Source organism: Ambystoma mexicanum, chromosome 5p, assembly GCF_040938575.1.
Source record: "Ambystoma mexicanum isolate Mex_15411 chromosome 5p, UKY_AmexF1_1, whole genome shotgun sequence".
Lineage (NCBI taxonomy): Eukaryota > Metazoa > Chordata > Amphibia > Caudata > Ambystomatidae > Ambystoma > Ambystoma mexicanum.
In genome coordinates, this window is record NC_090930.1 from 343101239 (window position 1) to 343119432 (window position 18194).

Genomic DNA, 18194 nt, shown 5'->3' on the forward strand with positions numbered 1-18194 from the left:
CATATTAATTGTGGGTTCCTGGAATTCAAAACAATTCCAAAGGTTAAAATGACCAATACTTCCTAAACTTTTTTGACTCTCCTTAGATTGCAGCATTTAGAAAACTGGTTGACCTTTCACAGGAGTTCATTGTAACAAGTCTCCAAGAACAAGTACATGTTTACCTCCAAACAAAACATTGTAGTCAGTCTTCAAAACCTGCATTCACAAGTGCATAAAAGCTAGCATCAAGTTGCACACCATACTTACTTCATCTAGTATCAAGGTATTTAATTTTCTAAGAACTTTTCCTACTTCTTGTGCTGTACTTGATACAAGTTTTCGATACTCTAGTTTGTTGTCATGCTCCATTGGTAGCACCAATAGTCAATGTAAAGCAACACCTCCTACATTAAATGCTGCTAAACGTGTTGGAGCAGTTACAATACATGACAAAGAGCAATCCATTTCATTTTGAATCATAGCTCTTATTGCATGAATTAAAAAAGATGTACCTGGTCCTGCCTGTCCATTAACGTACAACAATACAGGTTTGTATTGAGCACAAGAACATTCATCCTTGTCATGTTGTAAACCATGTAAGAACATATCTTTAATTTTATAATAAACTTATTTTTTCTCTAAATGAAGTTTATTAACTCTTTCATCACAATTCCCATCTGCAACTTTTGTTCGCTGCTTTGCACTTTCTACTTCTTCCATGGCAAGCTCAACATCAGTTTGAATAATTGGCTCACCAAGGTCACATTTAAAGTTCCTGCTGCTCAATCTTGACTTCCCTCAGGAGTCTCTTTTGCCAGTTTAGCTGGCAAAAATTCTTCTTGATGTAGTTCTTTCTCCAGTAACTCCAAATACTGCTCAAGTTTTGGATATGTAATTTGTTTTTTGTTGCAAAAAATGATTATTCAAACGTTTCAAAACTTCCAATCAAATCACTCTCCGCACGCCATGGGAAGAACAACTGCAAGAGACAAAAATAAAATCATTTCTTTTTACCTGTAGTTTGGCAAAAAAGTTTCATGTGGTTGATGAGACTTGCTTTCTCATGCCTCACTAGTACACCCATTTGCTTTAAACCGTCCTCTGTCACTGTTTGCTTCAATATTTTGATATGAATAGAATTATGCTACTTCATGTAAACAAAGATCCTCCAACTTTACAGATCGATTTTGATAATCTGCATCAATCAAGTTGGTTTTCAGAATACCTGTACTATTGGGTACTGTTTGGGCTAATAGCTTAATTTCACTCAAAGGTTTCAGTACCCGATTTCTAGTACTAGATGAGACAAGACTTAAGCAAAGTAGATTAATCCTACATCCATACAGAGCCAAACTAGTTAGTTGTTCTGCAGCTTCGGAGCTTCCACACTGTCTATGTGAGAGCATCTTCAGACCAAAGCTTAGAAGTTTGTCAATAAGACTGTTTTCTGCTGATGAATCTGCCCATACATCAACCGCATTGCTCTTTTCAGCTTGTGTCATGTATGCTGTAACATAACAATCTATTTGTCTTACTAAAGGCTAAATACCTCTTTGGATATTTCCTCACTCACACGGTCAGAGGTAGACCACAAATATTCATATACATAGAAGAAAGTAACATAAATTACATTTTCACAGATTTACTGATCTATACCAATAACCTGGTGCCAGCCCTCCTGTACCTTGTAGTCCTGAAAAAAATAGACCAAGTACATACATCTTATACACAATACTAGAACATTTTTAATATGATTTACAAAAAGTAAAACAACTCATAAAAATGTTTTAAATGAACATGATCTGAAATAAAACACACATGGTAGATATAAAATGAACCTATTCACTAACATAACATACATTTGACCACATTCAACAATTGAGAACACACAAATGACTTTAACACCTAGTACACTCTCTAGGTGTTACAGCTCAAAAAACAAAAAATCCAGAAATGTTTCAGTTCTTCTTTGCTACAATGCAACAAACTTTCTTCAGGGGAAACACAATTGTCCTGATTACCACCATGCAATCCAGGGCCACATAAAAGATTCCAGCTTGAACACAGGAAAGACCTACAAAAGAGAGGGGGATAGTCACCATACACCACCATTGGTTACCCCATACAATCAGCTCAGGCTCAAAAAATAGGTGCACAATCCAGTCCAAATACCCATAAGTGCAATGTACTGGATTAGGTCCACAGCTCAACATGAGCCCTACCTATATATTCTCAAAAACTACATACCTCTGAGTCTGATATTTGTAGGGCTAGTGTCCAGGTCCACCAAAAGTTGCTGAAGATTTAATGTATCAAGTCTCTTTTTTAATTTCTTTACTGTTTGCAAGTAGCTAAAGGTCCAAAAGAACTACAACAAACACAGAACAACAGCGCCAGGCGTTGTCTGTCATTAGGGTACCACATTTGTATGGGACAATATCCCGTCACCATAAAAGTATACAATTTCACATGTAATTACAACACTGAATGCCAGAGACATGCACCACTACCATAATTAACTACCAGTGTCACTGGCATACCTTATAGTCCACTACTGATGCACAAAGGACTCAAAAAATAGTCCTGTCCGCTAAAGCTGCGGTCACACTCTACTGGCAAGAATCCAACTCGATGTACAACTGTAGGTGTAAACACACATATGCACTCCATTAGAAACCGTGTTGGATACAGTGTTATAAGATAGGCATAAAATTGCGACATGAAAAACACAGCGCTGTCATCTCCCATTTCGAAGCCAGAATGTGTCTGCATCAGGCGAGACTAGTAGGTAGAAAACGTCGACACGGAAGCTGCCGTTAGACAAGCGCGTTCCGCTTTAATCATATCAACACATCCGGTGGACATAGAAAGAGGACTAGTGCACACTATCACGGAAGCAGACTCATATCACAAGCATATCTATGAAACTCTATGTAACTACGTCCTCTAACAAGCCCACAAAACTATATTGGCAAGATGGATTCTGAAACTAATATAGTGCACACATTGCATAATCCAAAAAATCTATTTAAAACCGATGGAATGGTATGTGCATAGGGCCCCAAGTCCAGCATAGAAATAGAAAACGGACGCATGGGCTACAGACCAACCCATCTCCAGGCAACTGTCAGAGTAATGCCTAACATACCAAGGAGTATAGGGGGGAGTTTTAGAAAAGGTACTGGATTGCATGTTGATACTTGAGAGTGCATCTAAAGCAATAATGGCTTCAGACCCAACCCGGCAACATAGAAAAGCACATGTAAAAATGCAGAGTAAGAAAGTATCATCAAAATAACATTGGAGATAATATTATGCATAGGTCCAATAATGATGGTAAAAAGGTTTTTACATATGTATCAACACCCGAACAACAGTCTAAATCATCATTAACAGTACATTTATATTAAATGTGTGCACACTAAATACACAGATGTCTATCATGCTCAAATGGGGATTAGATGTAGTGAAGCAGTTGTGAAATATGTTGACTTATCTTGATTAACTGGGGTCAAACATTTACATAATGCCAATCAATTTCTTCATTTAGACAAATGATGTGACTCTGGCATTTAATTTATGTTACTTTCTCTTTGTATATAAATATGTGTAACTATCAACAGCTGTTGTATCATCAGCAATATACTGTACATCAGTATTTGCATTCCAAAGCTGAGCAATGACAGGATTGTAATCATTAATGAATTGGCAATCCTTATTTCTTTTGAAATTATATGTATTTCTTGGTGACTTACCAGTAACATGGCATCGAACAGATGACATCAAACGATTTACTCGACCAATTGAAGTCACAGGCCTTGGAAAATACTTTTGTATTTTCTCCGACAGTACTTGCCACATTAGTGCCTTACAACCCTTTCCACTTTGTTCCGTACTTCAGCATTCACATGTTGGGCAGGAATGGAACAAGTAACATATTTTCCTATGAACTCCATCGCACAGCCATCACTTTCAAACAGAGGAGCATCTTCAATCCACAACAGAATATTTATGTGTTGAGCCCCACATGCTTGGTACTCTTTCCTTCTAGAAAAATGTTCCACAGTGCCTAATGGAGCATTTTCATTATTACATATAAAGTGTAAAGTGTAACATGGTTAAAGATCTGCAATGAAAGAACTGTGATACAGTTACAGGGGTCATGGAGTACAATTCTCCTGGTGTCATTTGTTCTATGTCGTCTTTCTGTGGATTACTTCAACAAATCCACTCTGCAAGATCATACCAACCATACTCAGCGCAACTTAAAGTCACACACCAAATTGGAGGACTCAAGTTTCTGATTATGCATCTAAGCTTATAGTGTCTCCTATACCAATATTCCTTGGTTGGGGTCTTTTTTGTAACAAGAATATTGATAGGTTTACTCTCTGAAACTACATTGTTTTCTTTCACCTGTTGCAGCATCCCACATGCAGAAAGATTTCGAAATCTAGTTCCGGTTTGATGTGTATGAGCAACAGCATAAAATAATGTTGGAAATGTACTTTCATACAATAAGTGAAACATGTATTGAACATTGGTGTGGAATTGGGAATCTTCAGAATACATACAATATTCTGAAGAAGAGATTCAAACCTTCCAATCATCCAATCTGCCTCCTGTACCAGTAGGAAAAGGCATAGGCATAGGCATAGGGAAACAACAACCTTCTAAAGTAGTTTCTCAGACCATGATTGGTGCCCCTTTTGTTTCTTTCATTTGATACAATTCTAAACTGACACCCTTAAACTGACACCCATGACCTCATGTGAGTGTAGTGAATGAATAGTGTAATGTTCATACAAACTATTCCCTACTGAAAAAGATAGACATTGGAAGCTACTTCCACTATTTTTGTTTGTTTTCTCAGCGTCAAGCATAGACAAGTCTGGTACAGTCAGACTGCCTCTGCATAAGTCATTGTGCTCCAATAGAAACACCAATGCATTTTATCACCTTTCCAATATCTATAAGCCGTTGCCAAATTCTCTTATCTTTACTGGCAACATCATTTACTAAAACAAAAAAAGAATTTGCAATTTCACGCTTCCTTCCTAGAGAATTCACAATTTTTTCCAAATTGAGAGGTAAAAACATAACTTTGCCATGCATATCATGCACTAAAGATTTCTTAGGCGGATTTGACATCTTTGTTTGAAATTTAACAATAACTTGGAAAGAATGAACAGTTTGCAATGCAATCACTTCAAACATGTTTAATTTCTGAAGCACATCAGGGATATCAGGCACTACTATGTCATTCAAGACACTTCTAAGAGGAATACATCTTTGATTATAAAACCCAACACAGTGTCTACAAACATAAAGTGCTTCACTTGTGTCAATATTCTTCTTCAAACAGATACAGGTAAAGTTATTTCCAAACATCTTGTACACTGTGTTTAATTTTCTCAATGCACATGTGTTGCACTTGAGACTTTTATAAAGTGTGTTGACAAGATATGCAAATAATGTCAGGCCTTTCAGTAGAAGACAACTTAAACATTGCACTGTTTTTTTACACTGTTGCAAAATCAGATCCTTTGAACACATATGATCATCATTTTCACTTCTTATAAGTGTTTCATCTACATACACATACTCTTTTAAATGCATGACATTTATCATTTCTACAGTTCCAGTCAGAAGTGTGTGATTTAAAAATGCAAGAGACATATTTAGTGTTTTGCATTCACACAGTTCAATTAGAAGTTATGTGATGATGATTGATGATGATTGATGATGATTGGTTATTTATCATGTGCTTAATACCCAGAGGTTTATAAGCGCGACTCAAGGATCAAACCATTGTTGCTCCACGTTGTTTTTCTTCCAAGGCAAGCGCATTGCCCATGAGCTATCCTCCCGATATCCTCCCGATGTCATTTTAGTATCATATGCAGCCAGCATCCGTATATGATAATACTGACTCGTATATCTACTTTCATCAAGAAAAGCGAGTGTGACCTAGAAGTCCTGTTTGTTCACAAACTTCACAGTCATCTATTCTCTGCAGCATCTTGTTCTGTCTTTGAACATTATTATTTTTGTGCAAAACTTGCAAAAATGTCTAAGACTTTACAATATTGCACATCCATACCTCACAATTCATTTTAGGCTTTATTCTAGACTGACCAGAACTTTCCATTTCTGTATTATCACACTATTTCAGATTTCATAGCCGCGTCCATGCTCATCAATAGCTAGGAGAACATTCTTTCAGTTGTCATGAGTAACTACATTAACTCTTTCTATATTTGTATAAAATGCAAAGAGTAGTCACCTTAAGTTATTTCTTATGTTTATACACAAATTTACATTTTTCTTTTCAAATGAAAATCTTTTTTAATTATTACTTCTACTTTTTTGTGCAAAAAACACCCTCCCATATTTAGATTTTGGTTTCACACCTTTCCAAAGATTTGTCAAAATAGAGAGTCGTAAATTCTCACATATATATGTGTATATATATATATATATATATATATATATACAATATATTTTTTTCCTCTGTTTCAAATTGCTACTAGCTACTAACAGATTTGATAAATGTTTTCTTTTATTACTTTCACTAAAAACATTGGTTACATCAATTTGTTCACTTGGCAAATCTCCAATTTGAAACTGCGGATTTTGAAAAGTATCATCGCCAACAGGTATTGTATTATTTACAGTATTTGTATCTACAGATTTAAGAACACTCATTATAAAAATATTATATATCAAAACTCGACTTCCCTGCTCACAATTCTTTTAATGGCATGTTGTTGTTGCTTTCGTAAGGGCATCTCACAAAAACCCTGTAAAAAAAGAAATTGGGATGGTGAAGGTCAGTCATTGTGTTTCTTTATATTTTCAATATAAAACATGAATTGTTCTTTATATAAAATGTATTTAGTATATTTATGTTCAGACACTGTATAGGTATTACTTGGAAAGGTGGGGTTTCCATATTTAATTTCAGTATTTTCTGAAGAGGGTTCAAACAGTAGCCCATCTTATGCTATATTTATGTATGAAACAAATACATTTCCATTATCAAATGTCCTTCATTCTTTCTCAATACGTATGACCTGGCAATTCTCTTAGCTGGTGCAGATCTTTAATTTCATATGTGCATCCCTTATCATGATTTCTAATGATGTAAAACAAATGGTTACTCTCAGCTATACAGTGACCTCAGGTTACATGCTGTCCTATAATCTTAAATATGTACTGTTCCAACCACAAATGCATCACAAACTGAGAAACTCAGTTACCATCCATTTAAACTCTACTTTGCTCATCATATTTACACTACATTCATTTCTTCAGACACTTTCTCCAATCATGTAAGGCTAATCTATATGCCTATTGCCCTATATATGCCTATAGGGCAAAAGGTATTCATTCACCAGAAATGTCATTCCTCACATACAACTAAACATTCAAAGTACACATCTTAGCCCTCAACACAATAAACCTGGTATACATTAGCATATCTTGGTTATTTACATACATAAAGGTTTGGCAAGATAATCTGCTATATATCTTTGGTTTGATGAAGAAACCTGCCATTCAATAATTTCAGGCGTGTCCTCAATCCATGAGGAAATTGATGATGTAGGAGACCTGGAAAGTTATGCACTGAAACTCCACTCAGCTCCAGTTTTGACACCTTACAAGCCCCTACTTAAATACTATAGCTCAACAGCAGTCATAAAGCATTGAGTAGCCTGCTGGTCACATGGCCGGATCATGCCACTCACTTACTCCTCCCACCATCATTTTAGTCAGTCCTCCTTATGCGTCCTCATCAAAGGACATGCAAACACAGGGGCCTCACCTGTTTATAACTGTCCAAGCCTGATAAGGCCAATGCAATTACCCACTATCCTGCATTTCACCTGCAAACTAATCACTACAAGTGCTGCTCAACAAAAGGCATCACTATGTGTGTCCTCCCTCCACTGCCCATCTCCACTCTCACTAGGGTTTAAATGGCCAAGTACCCTGGTCAGCCCCAGAATGGTACCTTAGCGAACCTCATCAATGATGGTGTTGCACCCATTTCAGTGAACATTTCTTCAGTAATATCTGACATACTGTAACCATAACTCTAGAGTACAATTCCCAAACCACTACTAGAGAGAAGAAATGTTGACTGGAAACTTTACCAATTGAAATTAACGTTGCCAATAACATGGCAGAATCCATGAATTACTACAAATAGAAAAATAACATTTGCCAACATCAAAACCAAGCTAGCATTTATCAACTGCACTCCATCATATGACTTGTCATATTTAAGTCCACATTCAAAATTATCAACAGATCTAACACATAATTACTATCAAAAATTAGATGAGTCTGGAAATACTGAAGTATAAAGCAATTGCCCCATGTAGACCTCTTCTCTAAGTGCTTAAATAATGTGGGATGCTATTGAGCAGCTCATATAGCATATAGCATAAATAAAATGAGAAAACTAAAGTTATCATTATGTTGTGCATATGTATAACTTCAAATATGCATTCCTTATCCTGAATTAGTTTTCAATCAGGTCTAGCATCTCGAAAATGTACTATACAAAACACAAATGCATCACAAACTGAGAAACTCAGTTGCCCCACATTCAAACTATAATTTGCTAATTTTATTTAAACTACATGCAATCGTTCACACACTTTCTCCAATCATATGAGGCTAATCTAAAAACGGTATGTCAGCATTGTAGATAAAAGGCATTCCTTCACCAGAAATTTCAAAGAAAGGCAGGTGCTCTTCTCTCTCTACATTAATTGGTCACTATAAACTAAAAGTGCAAAGTTGGCATCTTAGGCCTGAGCACTGTAAACGTGGCATACATTAGCATACTTTCTTAACTCACATTCATAAAGATGTTGCATGATAATCTGTTACACATCTTTGCTTTGATCTAACAACCTTCAATTCATGCATCTCTGGTGTGTCCTCAAATCAAATGGAAGGTGATAAGAGAAGAGAGCTCCAAGATAATGCACCTCCACTGTGTTGTTTCACCCAGAATCCAGTGGTCCTGCCTTACAAGCCTCCACTTAAGAACTGTAAGCCAACTACAGGCAAACAGCATTTGGTATACTGCTGGTCACATAGCTGAGCCGAGCCACACCCTTGCTCCTCCCACCACCCATTTAATCAGCCCTCCTTATGCATCCTTATTAGACAACATGCAACGTCAATCACCTCACCTGTTTTCACCTATTCAAGCATCATAGGGTCAATGGCCTAACCCACTATCCTGTAGTTCACCTACAAATGAATCACTAGTACTGCTACTCAACAAAAGCATGTATGTCCTCCCTCCACTGCCCATCCCCACTCTCACGAGGGTTTAAATGGCAAGTGCCCTGGGCTGCCTCAGAAAGCTACCCTAGCAAATGTCATCTATATGACCAGTACTCCCAACCCACTAAACCAGTCTTCAGTAATACCTGATATATTATAACCATAACTTCAGAGTTACATTCCCAAAGAACTTCTAAATAGAAGAAATGTACACTGAAAACTTACCAATTGAAATTAACTTTACCTGTATCATGGCAGAATACAGGAATTACCACAAATAAATAAAGTAACATTTGCAAACATCAAAACCAAGTTAGCATTTATCAGCTGCACTCCATCATAAGACTTGTCATATTTAAGGCCACATACAAAATCATCCAGAAATCTATCACAAAAGTAGTTACAAATATGGGATCATAGTGAAGAGTTTGCTATCCAACTTGAAAGCACACACGCAGCAGCAATATTTTTTAAGTGTAGAGGTATGCTGCTTTTTTAATAATGCAAATTACTATGCACATTTTCTAACAACATATGACAATACATTGCATGATACCCAAATAGGTTCCTGCACTTCCAACGCACACCATTTCCAAGCAAATTGTCCAACTGAAAAATATGGATGCTGATTATTATTCCTAAATCACTACCAACAATTAGATGGAAATGGAAATACTGCAGTATTAAGGAATGCCCCATGTGCTTGAGTAATGTGGGATGTTATTCAGCTACTTAAATTGTGTAAATAAAATGAGACAAGCACACTTTCACTAGGTGGGCACTAAGTTTGACGGGTTGTGATATAGCTGTGGTTGGCACAGTACATTTTTTTAATGATAAGCCTACATAACAAGTGAGCTAATCCTATATGCCACAGTACCCACTTCTTCCATGACCTAACATTTCATGATAAAGAATGCACATATTAAGAGAATTATATGCATGAAACATGTCATTTACCTATAGAGAAAGAGTCAAACACATTGTATACATTACTGCATCAAAGCTGAAATGCAAACTATAAGACCCTGCTCACTTAGGCACTATGAATTCACCTTCTTCACCTTGTTTCATAATTTCTCAGAAACCGTTTACCTGCTGTATTTTGCTGGAAATGCCAAACAACTTCAATAATACCTGGCATACTCTAGCCATAACTAAATGTTTGTGGTTTGAAGTTGGATAGCAAACTTCTAAAATGTAAAGGCACATTCAAACACTTCCACAATTCTAACACAGTAGAAAATCATCGAAATGGGGTCAGAGAAAAAACCTCAATATCCAATTACAAAGCACATACACAGCTGCAATATCTGTCAAGGATAGAGTTATGCTACATGGTTGACACTATTGGTTTCTTTTGCACCCCAATTCATATACAATCTTCCAATGTCAGTGAGAAACCACCTTTAATTGCAAATATATGTGTGTCTCACGCAGCCATAGCATAACATGTGATACTGCTTCATCACTCTCCTACTTAACCAAAATATGGAAAACCCTACTTTACAATACGTATAAACTTGACTAAAGCAGACACTTAAACATACTTCATTTTTCTTATAAATACACACATTCATAATATACATAAAATATAGAAAAACACACAATCACCTTCAGATGCTCCAAATAATGAATGGCTCTTCACAATAGCCAAACACAGAACATGTGCACACTCAGTTCTGCAATCAGAAGGTCAAAGTTCACAAAAAGGTCACTTTCATAGCTTTCAGAAATCAATAGCACAAAAAGAGTACTCTAGAAAGCAAACAAGTAAAATGTCTTCCACATTTTAATTACAGCCTATAACAGTCAACAATTGCAGCATTCATAGCCAAGAATCGAGTCAACCGCCATTAGTCGCGACTACCCATAACATCTTTACAGATTCAAAAAGACATATTAACAAGCAGTAACAATTCAAACAACATAAAGGTAAAAATGAGCGCATAGAATCAGGTACAGATATAAAATTGTGTAGTGCAAAATAAATTAAACAACATGATCAATGCACAGGAAGTGAAATAGCCATACCCTTGGCTAAGGCAATAGTCATAGATCCGTCTACACCTGCCAAAAATACACAACCTCTCATTGGTTTAGCAGTACGTGTGGTTGTAGTTCATCTGGTTTTTAAAAATGCATCTTAAAAAAGGCATCAAAGGTATTTTCCCTTTCCAATCTACTTTAAAGGTTCTCTGGGTGTCTCTAAAAAGAGACATTGGGCCTCATTCCGAGATTGGAGGTAGTCATGGTGATATTTGAGCCATGACTGCCTCCAATAACGATACCGGTCTCGTTCAATGGAGACTTACCGATGTAGTCCGACCTTTGCGGAACCGGTAAGTCCCCATTGAAAAAAACATTCCCCATTCCCATTTGAGCCCCCATAGTGCTCAATGGGAAGGGGGAAGTAGCTAATAACGGTATCGCAATTTGCGGTACCGTTATTGGATCTGATTTCCCTTAATGGGTCCGATCCATAACGTCTGATAAAACCAGGCATTAAAGGAGGGACCCGCTAAGGGAACTCGTAGTAGGGCGGTAAGGGATTACCGGCACCGGTCTCCTTACTGGTGCCCAGTATCCCTTACCGCCCCACTTGGAATGAGGCTCATTGACAATTTAAGACAAATCATGGACAGTAAAAATCCAGATAATTGGGCTAAAAAAGAAGACCTATTAGGTAAGGTAGGAATGGTATCAAAAGTAAGACAGACACAAGTGGACCACAGTTCAAGGGTGTTCATTGAACTTCAAAAATGGTGTGATAACCGCCTATCTAACGCTAAATCTACAGATGGGAGCAAGCTACAACCATCAAATAATAAGAAATACAGTCCTAGTGGAGCCTCGTCAAAGTAAAAAGGCCTATACTAAAAAAGCAATTAGTATAGGCCTTTTCACTTTGACGAGGCTCCACTAGGACTGCATTATTATTATTTGATGGTTGTGGAAAAAAAGAAATGGAGAAAATCCAATACACCTTTGATGCACCTTGTATAAAAAAAGATCCAAGTCATGGACCCTCAAATGTTTCTAGCGGCTCTGCCCGATACTAGGTTGCAGCCTTTTTCGGCCTACATGTGGTCTTCCCTCATCACTAGAGCTGTGAGCAGTGGTTTTGCACAGTCAACCTACACACATTAAATGTGCTGCCACCAACAGCAAGAGTCTTAAAACACCTGCAGAACTGGAGCACTCCATTTCAGAAATCATCAGAAATTCAAAAAAGGTTCACAAAGGAGCCTTTTCATTAACTGACTACAGAAGTAGTGCTCTGATCTTCAGCAGTATCGCTATGTTTTGAATATAGGTTGACCTTTGACAGTAATTAACTATACAACATCAGGTGCAAGTACAGTGGAATGATGACAACGATGCACCTACAACAAAATACAATAATACAAAAATAACTAACTGGAACACCATCAATTATATTACCTCACAGAAAGCTCAAAACAGCTAAGATTACTTCATAGCCAAAAGTGCATTACAATTACAACAAATACCATCAAATAAACATTCAACATCACTAAAATTAATAAAAAATTAAATGACAAATCTAACTGTGTAGGTCCATGTTAGCGAAACTTAAAGAATATATACAAAATACATGCCACACAATCAGATCTGATGAAAGACAATTATAATAAACACCACCTGATATCAGTGCTCAATATAACTAGCACACACAACAATGCAAATAAACCTTCAAATATATACATATTTATTAACACTTACTTTCATATCAGCCTCCCACACTCCTGTCATGGGAGCAGTGAGAGTTCAGGAATCAAAAGGATAAAACTGTTGTTGAAAATGGTGGCTTTTATACTTTCCAAAATTAATACCATAAAAGAGGACTATAGACCGATAAAACTACATAAAATGGAACACATTTTCACAACAACCAATCACAAAGAGCTACACAAATTCTTGGCCAATTTAGATAGATGTGATGGACACCTAACCGATGAAGGAAATGCAGTGTTCCTTCATAACATCAAAACAATACTCCAAATGTATGAAACTACTACACTCGATGTACCGCAAAAAAGTCAATATAAAGGACTACTGATCACATATAAATAAATAAATAAATACAATAAAATAATAACCAAAAATTGTTTTATCATACCCGCGGCTAAAGTTAATTGACTTTTATTATAACTGCGGTCACAAATACTTAGTTAAGGGGGGTCACTTCAGGTATTATAATACAATATAACTTAAAAGATCAATACAGTACAACACTGCTCATGTAGTTATGTAAGGTAGCTGACCATTTAATAGGCACAAGATATAATAGCATGAGTGGCAATACACAGACTAAAATGCAGTGTATGGGGCATCTAAAATAGAGTAGTGTGGCTCTTTTTTGTATTCATTTCTTAAAACGTGTTTCTTTTCCACACTCTCACATGTACGAAAGTCTGAAAACACACAGCCAAAATAGACTCCCAAATACCCACCATGTCACTGACCATGGCCTTTAGCCATGACCAGTGATTTTTCACCCCCAATATCACTATACATGTAAAAATAACTTTCAAAAAGAAATAAAACACTGACACCACAAAATATATAGCCACGGGTACAGAACTACTCTTAACCATAGATAACCATAGTCCTTCATATTCTCGGATATTGGCGCGAATATCGTCAAATTGGATGAAAAAATAAAATGCGTTCCTGGCTCCCGGGCCTTCACCAAGCACCTCCCTCATCTGTGCCAGCTCCTCCCACTCCCCAGATGGCCTCCTCACTGCCCCTGCCCTCTCCTATTCCCCCCACAACACAGGATGTTTCTGTGACGCAGTTTGGTTTTAGATGTCGGCTATTCAAGGCTATCGCCGAGGCTACAGAACCCTTTGTGTTGCAAACTCCCAAATTACACTTGGTGCCCTTCAGCCATCCCCCACTTCTAGCCTGATGGACTTTGCATGTTTCTGACCTTCAAATAGCTTTTTTCCTGTGTTAAATTTACCCATTTCCTTGGTTAAAATAGTGGATATCTTACTCATCAAGAGAAAAACAAGATGGTGTTTTTTTCATTTCTGAAAAACCTAGTTTTCGGGTAAATTCCCAAGATATAGCTATGTATTTTTGAGTAGGGGGCATCCCCTCCTCCATCAAATATTTAAATAACTACTGCACGGAATAACCCCAAACCACGAATGGATTGCAAGTCAACGCTTCATGCCCAAGTTGATTTGGACATGGTCCAAATCCATCCAGCGGTTTTGGGCTGGGCACTAGGCCGTACATTGACCTTCCTTGTCTAAGGGAAAAGTAGGCCACACTTTTGGAAAAAAATAATGTTTTGACGCTGAACAACTTTTGAATTTTTTTTACAAATCTTTACGAAACTTTGCAGTCTGGAGGAGCCCATAGGTTTTTAATCAATTTCGGAATTTCGGCCATAACTAATACTCAAATCAAACGTTATTAACAATAGAATTTTGAGGAGTTCCTCTGAGTGTCTGACACACCTCCTACACTATATAAACTATATGGCAGCTATTGCTATTGATATATATATATCTATCACACAGCCACGTTAGTGGCTGTGTAGTTATAGTTAAGTTGCTAATCCCATAGGAAGAACACTTTTTCAGCAGCTTATAACTTCGCTCCCCCTGGACGAATCCTCACCAAACGTTGCAAAAAAAGCATATGCCCCACTCTGAATGTTTCTGCAAATTTCAGTGAGGCTTGGTTTAGGAGGTCAAAGTTATAGGGGGAGGTCCCAAAAATTATTTTTTCCCATAGACATAATGGGAAAAAACTCTGCGCACGCCTACAGCTCAAACCGCTGGACGGATTTCCACCAAAATTGCGGGAGGAGCGGCAGCTTAGTCCCGAAAGCATGCTTTTGTTCATTTGGTGTAAATGTGTCCAGTAGTTTTTTTTATAAACGGCCAAAATGTAAGGCAAAAAAAATAGTGATATCTATGTCCACTCCGCGGACACACTTCCCTGTTTGCTCCGCGGACAAGATACCTATTGGTTAATTTGCTTGCATCATGTCCACGGACAGGCAACGTGTTCTCTGATTGGCTGGGGTGAGGCGTGAGGTGTGTCACATTGTTTCGATGTGCCCGCTATCTTGGATCCGCCGACAATGTGGAAGCGATCAGAGGCAAACAGAGGCAATATGCAATTTTGGGGAGTGTGTTGGTATGCAGAAGTGCTTGGGGAGGGTTGGGGAGTAAGAGATAGGCGAAATACTGTATCTGTTTAGGTGGCAGGTGGCAGGTGCCCCTGATGCTTTTGCCATGTCCGTGGTCAATATCCACTATAAGCAGCCCACATACCACATTCAAAATGTTTGGTATTATAGGTGTGATATGCTGCAGTGGTTGTGCCCGTGGAGTAGAGTCTTGGGGGCATGGGCAAAGGCCGTAAACCATGCACCCACGACTGTACGCCTTGGACACAACCACTGCAGCATAACACACCCATATAATCAAACACCCATCAAACATCCAGAAAGAAAACATTTGTGTACTGTTTCATTTGTAGAGTTTGTATGTGAAGTTTTGGCTAGGCTATGCAGTTAAGATTGTAGAGTTTGTAATACTGTGTTATTAGATACCTTTGGAAGTAAATATTTTTGATTGTGGTGTGTGATTGTGTACATTTTCTTTGAGATCTAATCATAAACAAACTACGTTGCCACGAATGCCTTTCACTAATTTAGAGGGAGGTAATGTTGCTGTTTCTGTTGAAGGTGTACTGACAGCACGGTGGCGAACAGAGGTAAATTCAAATTTGCAGAGTGGGTTGGTGTGCAGAAGTGCTTGGGGAGGGTTGGGGAGTAAGAGATGGGTCAAATACTATGAGGGTAATTCATAGAATTCAGCGCACAAGTGGCGCACACGACTGGTGCACAGTGTGCACGTGCAAATTTCTGTGCCAGCCGCGTGTGCTAAAATCCATTTCCGCACACAGCGTATTCATGGATTTTAGTTTCCAAAACCAGCCGTGGTGCAGAGTGGCGCAGCGACCCTGCAGCAGCGCCAGTTACGCCCCAACCCCTCCCCATGCGCCATGCACAGCGCACAAATCCTGTACATGGCGCACAGGCCCCAACCACGAAAATGCCTGTAAAACTCCCTGTGCACCCCTCCGAATACACGTACCCCGCTGGCTGCACGGAGAGTGTCACACGCGGTACGTGTATAACAGGGGCTTGTGTGAAGTTTCACACGCGAAATGCCATTTGCGAGTGGGTACGTGTATTCCTGGGGTGCGCGTGAAGTTTCACATGCGAAATGCCCTGTGCGAGTGGGGTACGTGTATTCTTGGGGTGCGTAGGAAGTTTCACACGCAATTGGAGAGGGGAACGTGTATTTCGGGGGTGTGCGGGAAGTTTCACACGCGAAATGCCCTGTGCGAGTGGGGTGCGTATATTCCAGGGGTACGCGGGAAGTTTCACACGTGATTGGAGCGGATTACATGTATTTCGGGGGTGTGTGGGAAGTTTCACATGCGAAATGCCCTGTGCGAGTGGGGTATGTGTATTCCTGGGGTGCGCGGGAAGTTTCACACGCGATTGGAGTGGGGTACGTGTATTTCGGGGGTGCGCAGGAAGTTTCACATGCGAAATGCCCTGTGCTAGTGGGGTACGTGGATTCCTGGGGTGCGCGGGAAGTTTCTCACATGATTTTGATGTGAGATCAGGGTACGTGATTTTCGGGGGTTCACGGGGAGTCCTACACGTGAATTGGCAGTGTGGATCCTCTGTGGTGTGGCCCCTGCAGGCAGCCCACACCACAGGGGACTACCTTGCACCCCTGGTCATGTCCCACAGGCAGCCCATCCACCATGGGCATGCCCACCAGCCAAGCCACATGTCACCTTGCACTAGTGACCACCAACTCATGTTCCCCAGCACCCCCACCCCCCAGCAGTGAGGGGCACCTGCCAGCAGGCCCCCACATATGTTCCCCAGCACCCCCACCCCCCAGAAGTCAGGGGCACCTGCCAGCAGTCCCCCACTCATGTCCCCCAGCACCCCCACACCCCAGCAGTCAGGGGCACCTGCCAGCAGGCCCCCACACATGTCCCCCAGCAACCCCACCCCCAGTAGTCAGGGGCACCTGCCGGCAGGCCCCCACTCATGTCCCACACATGTCCCCCAGCACCCCCACCCTCCAGCAGTCAGGGGCACCTGCCAGCAGGCCCCCACCCATGTCCCCCAGCACCCCCACCCCCCAGCAGTCAGGGGCACCTGCCAGCAGGCCCCCACTCATGTCCCACACATGTCCCCCAGAACCCCCACCCCCCAGCAGTCAGGGGTACCTGCCAGCAGGCCCCCACACATGTCCTCCAGCACCCCCATTGCCCAGCAGTCAGGGGCACCTGCCAGCAGGCCCCCACTTATGTCCCACACATGTCCCCCAGCACCCCCACCCCCCCAGCAGTCAGGGGCACCTGCCAGCAGGCCCCCACTCATGTCCCACACATGTCCCCCCGCACTCCCACCCCCAGCAGTCAGGGGCACCTGCCAGCAGGCCCCCACTCATGTCCCCCAGCACCCCCAACCCCCAGCAGTCAGGGGCACCTGCCAGCAGGCCCCCACTCATGTCCCCAACACCCCCACCCCCAGCAGTCAGGGGCACTTGCCAGCAGGCCCCCACTCATGTCCCACACATGTCCGCCAGCACCCCCAACCCCCAGCAGTCAGGGGTACCTGCCAGCAGGCCCCAATACATGTCCCCAGCACCCCCACCCCCGGCAGTCAGGGGCACCTGCCAGCAGGCCCGCACTCATGTCCCACACATGTCCCCCAGCACTCCCACCCCCCAGCAGTCAGGGGTACCTGCCAGCAGGCCTCCACTCATGTCCCACACATGTCCTCCAGCACCCACGTCATGACGATCCTCAATCATGGG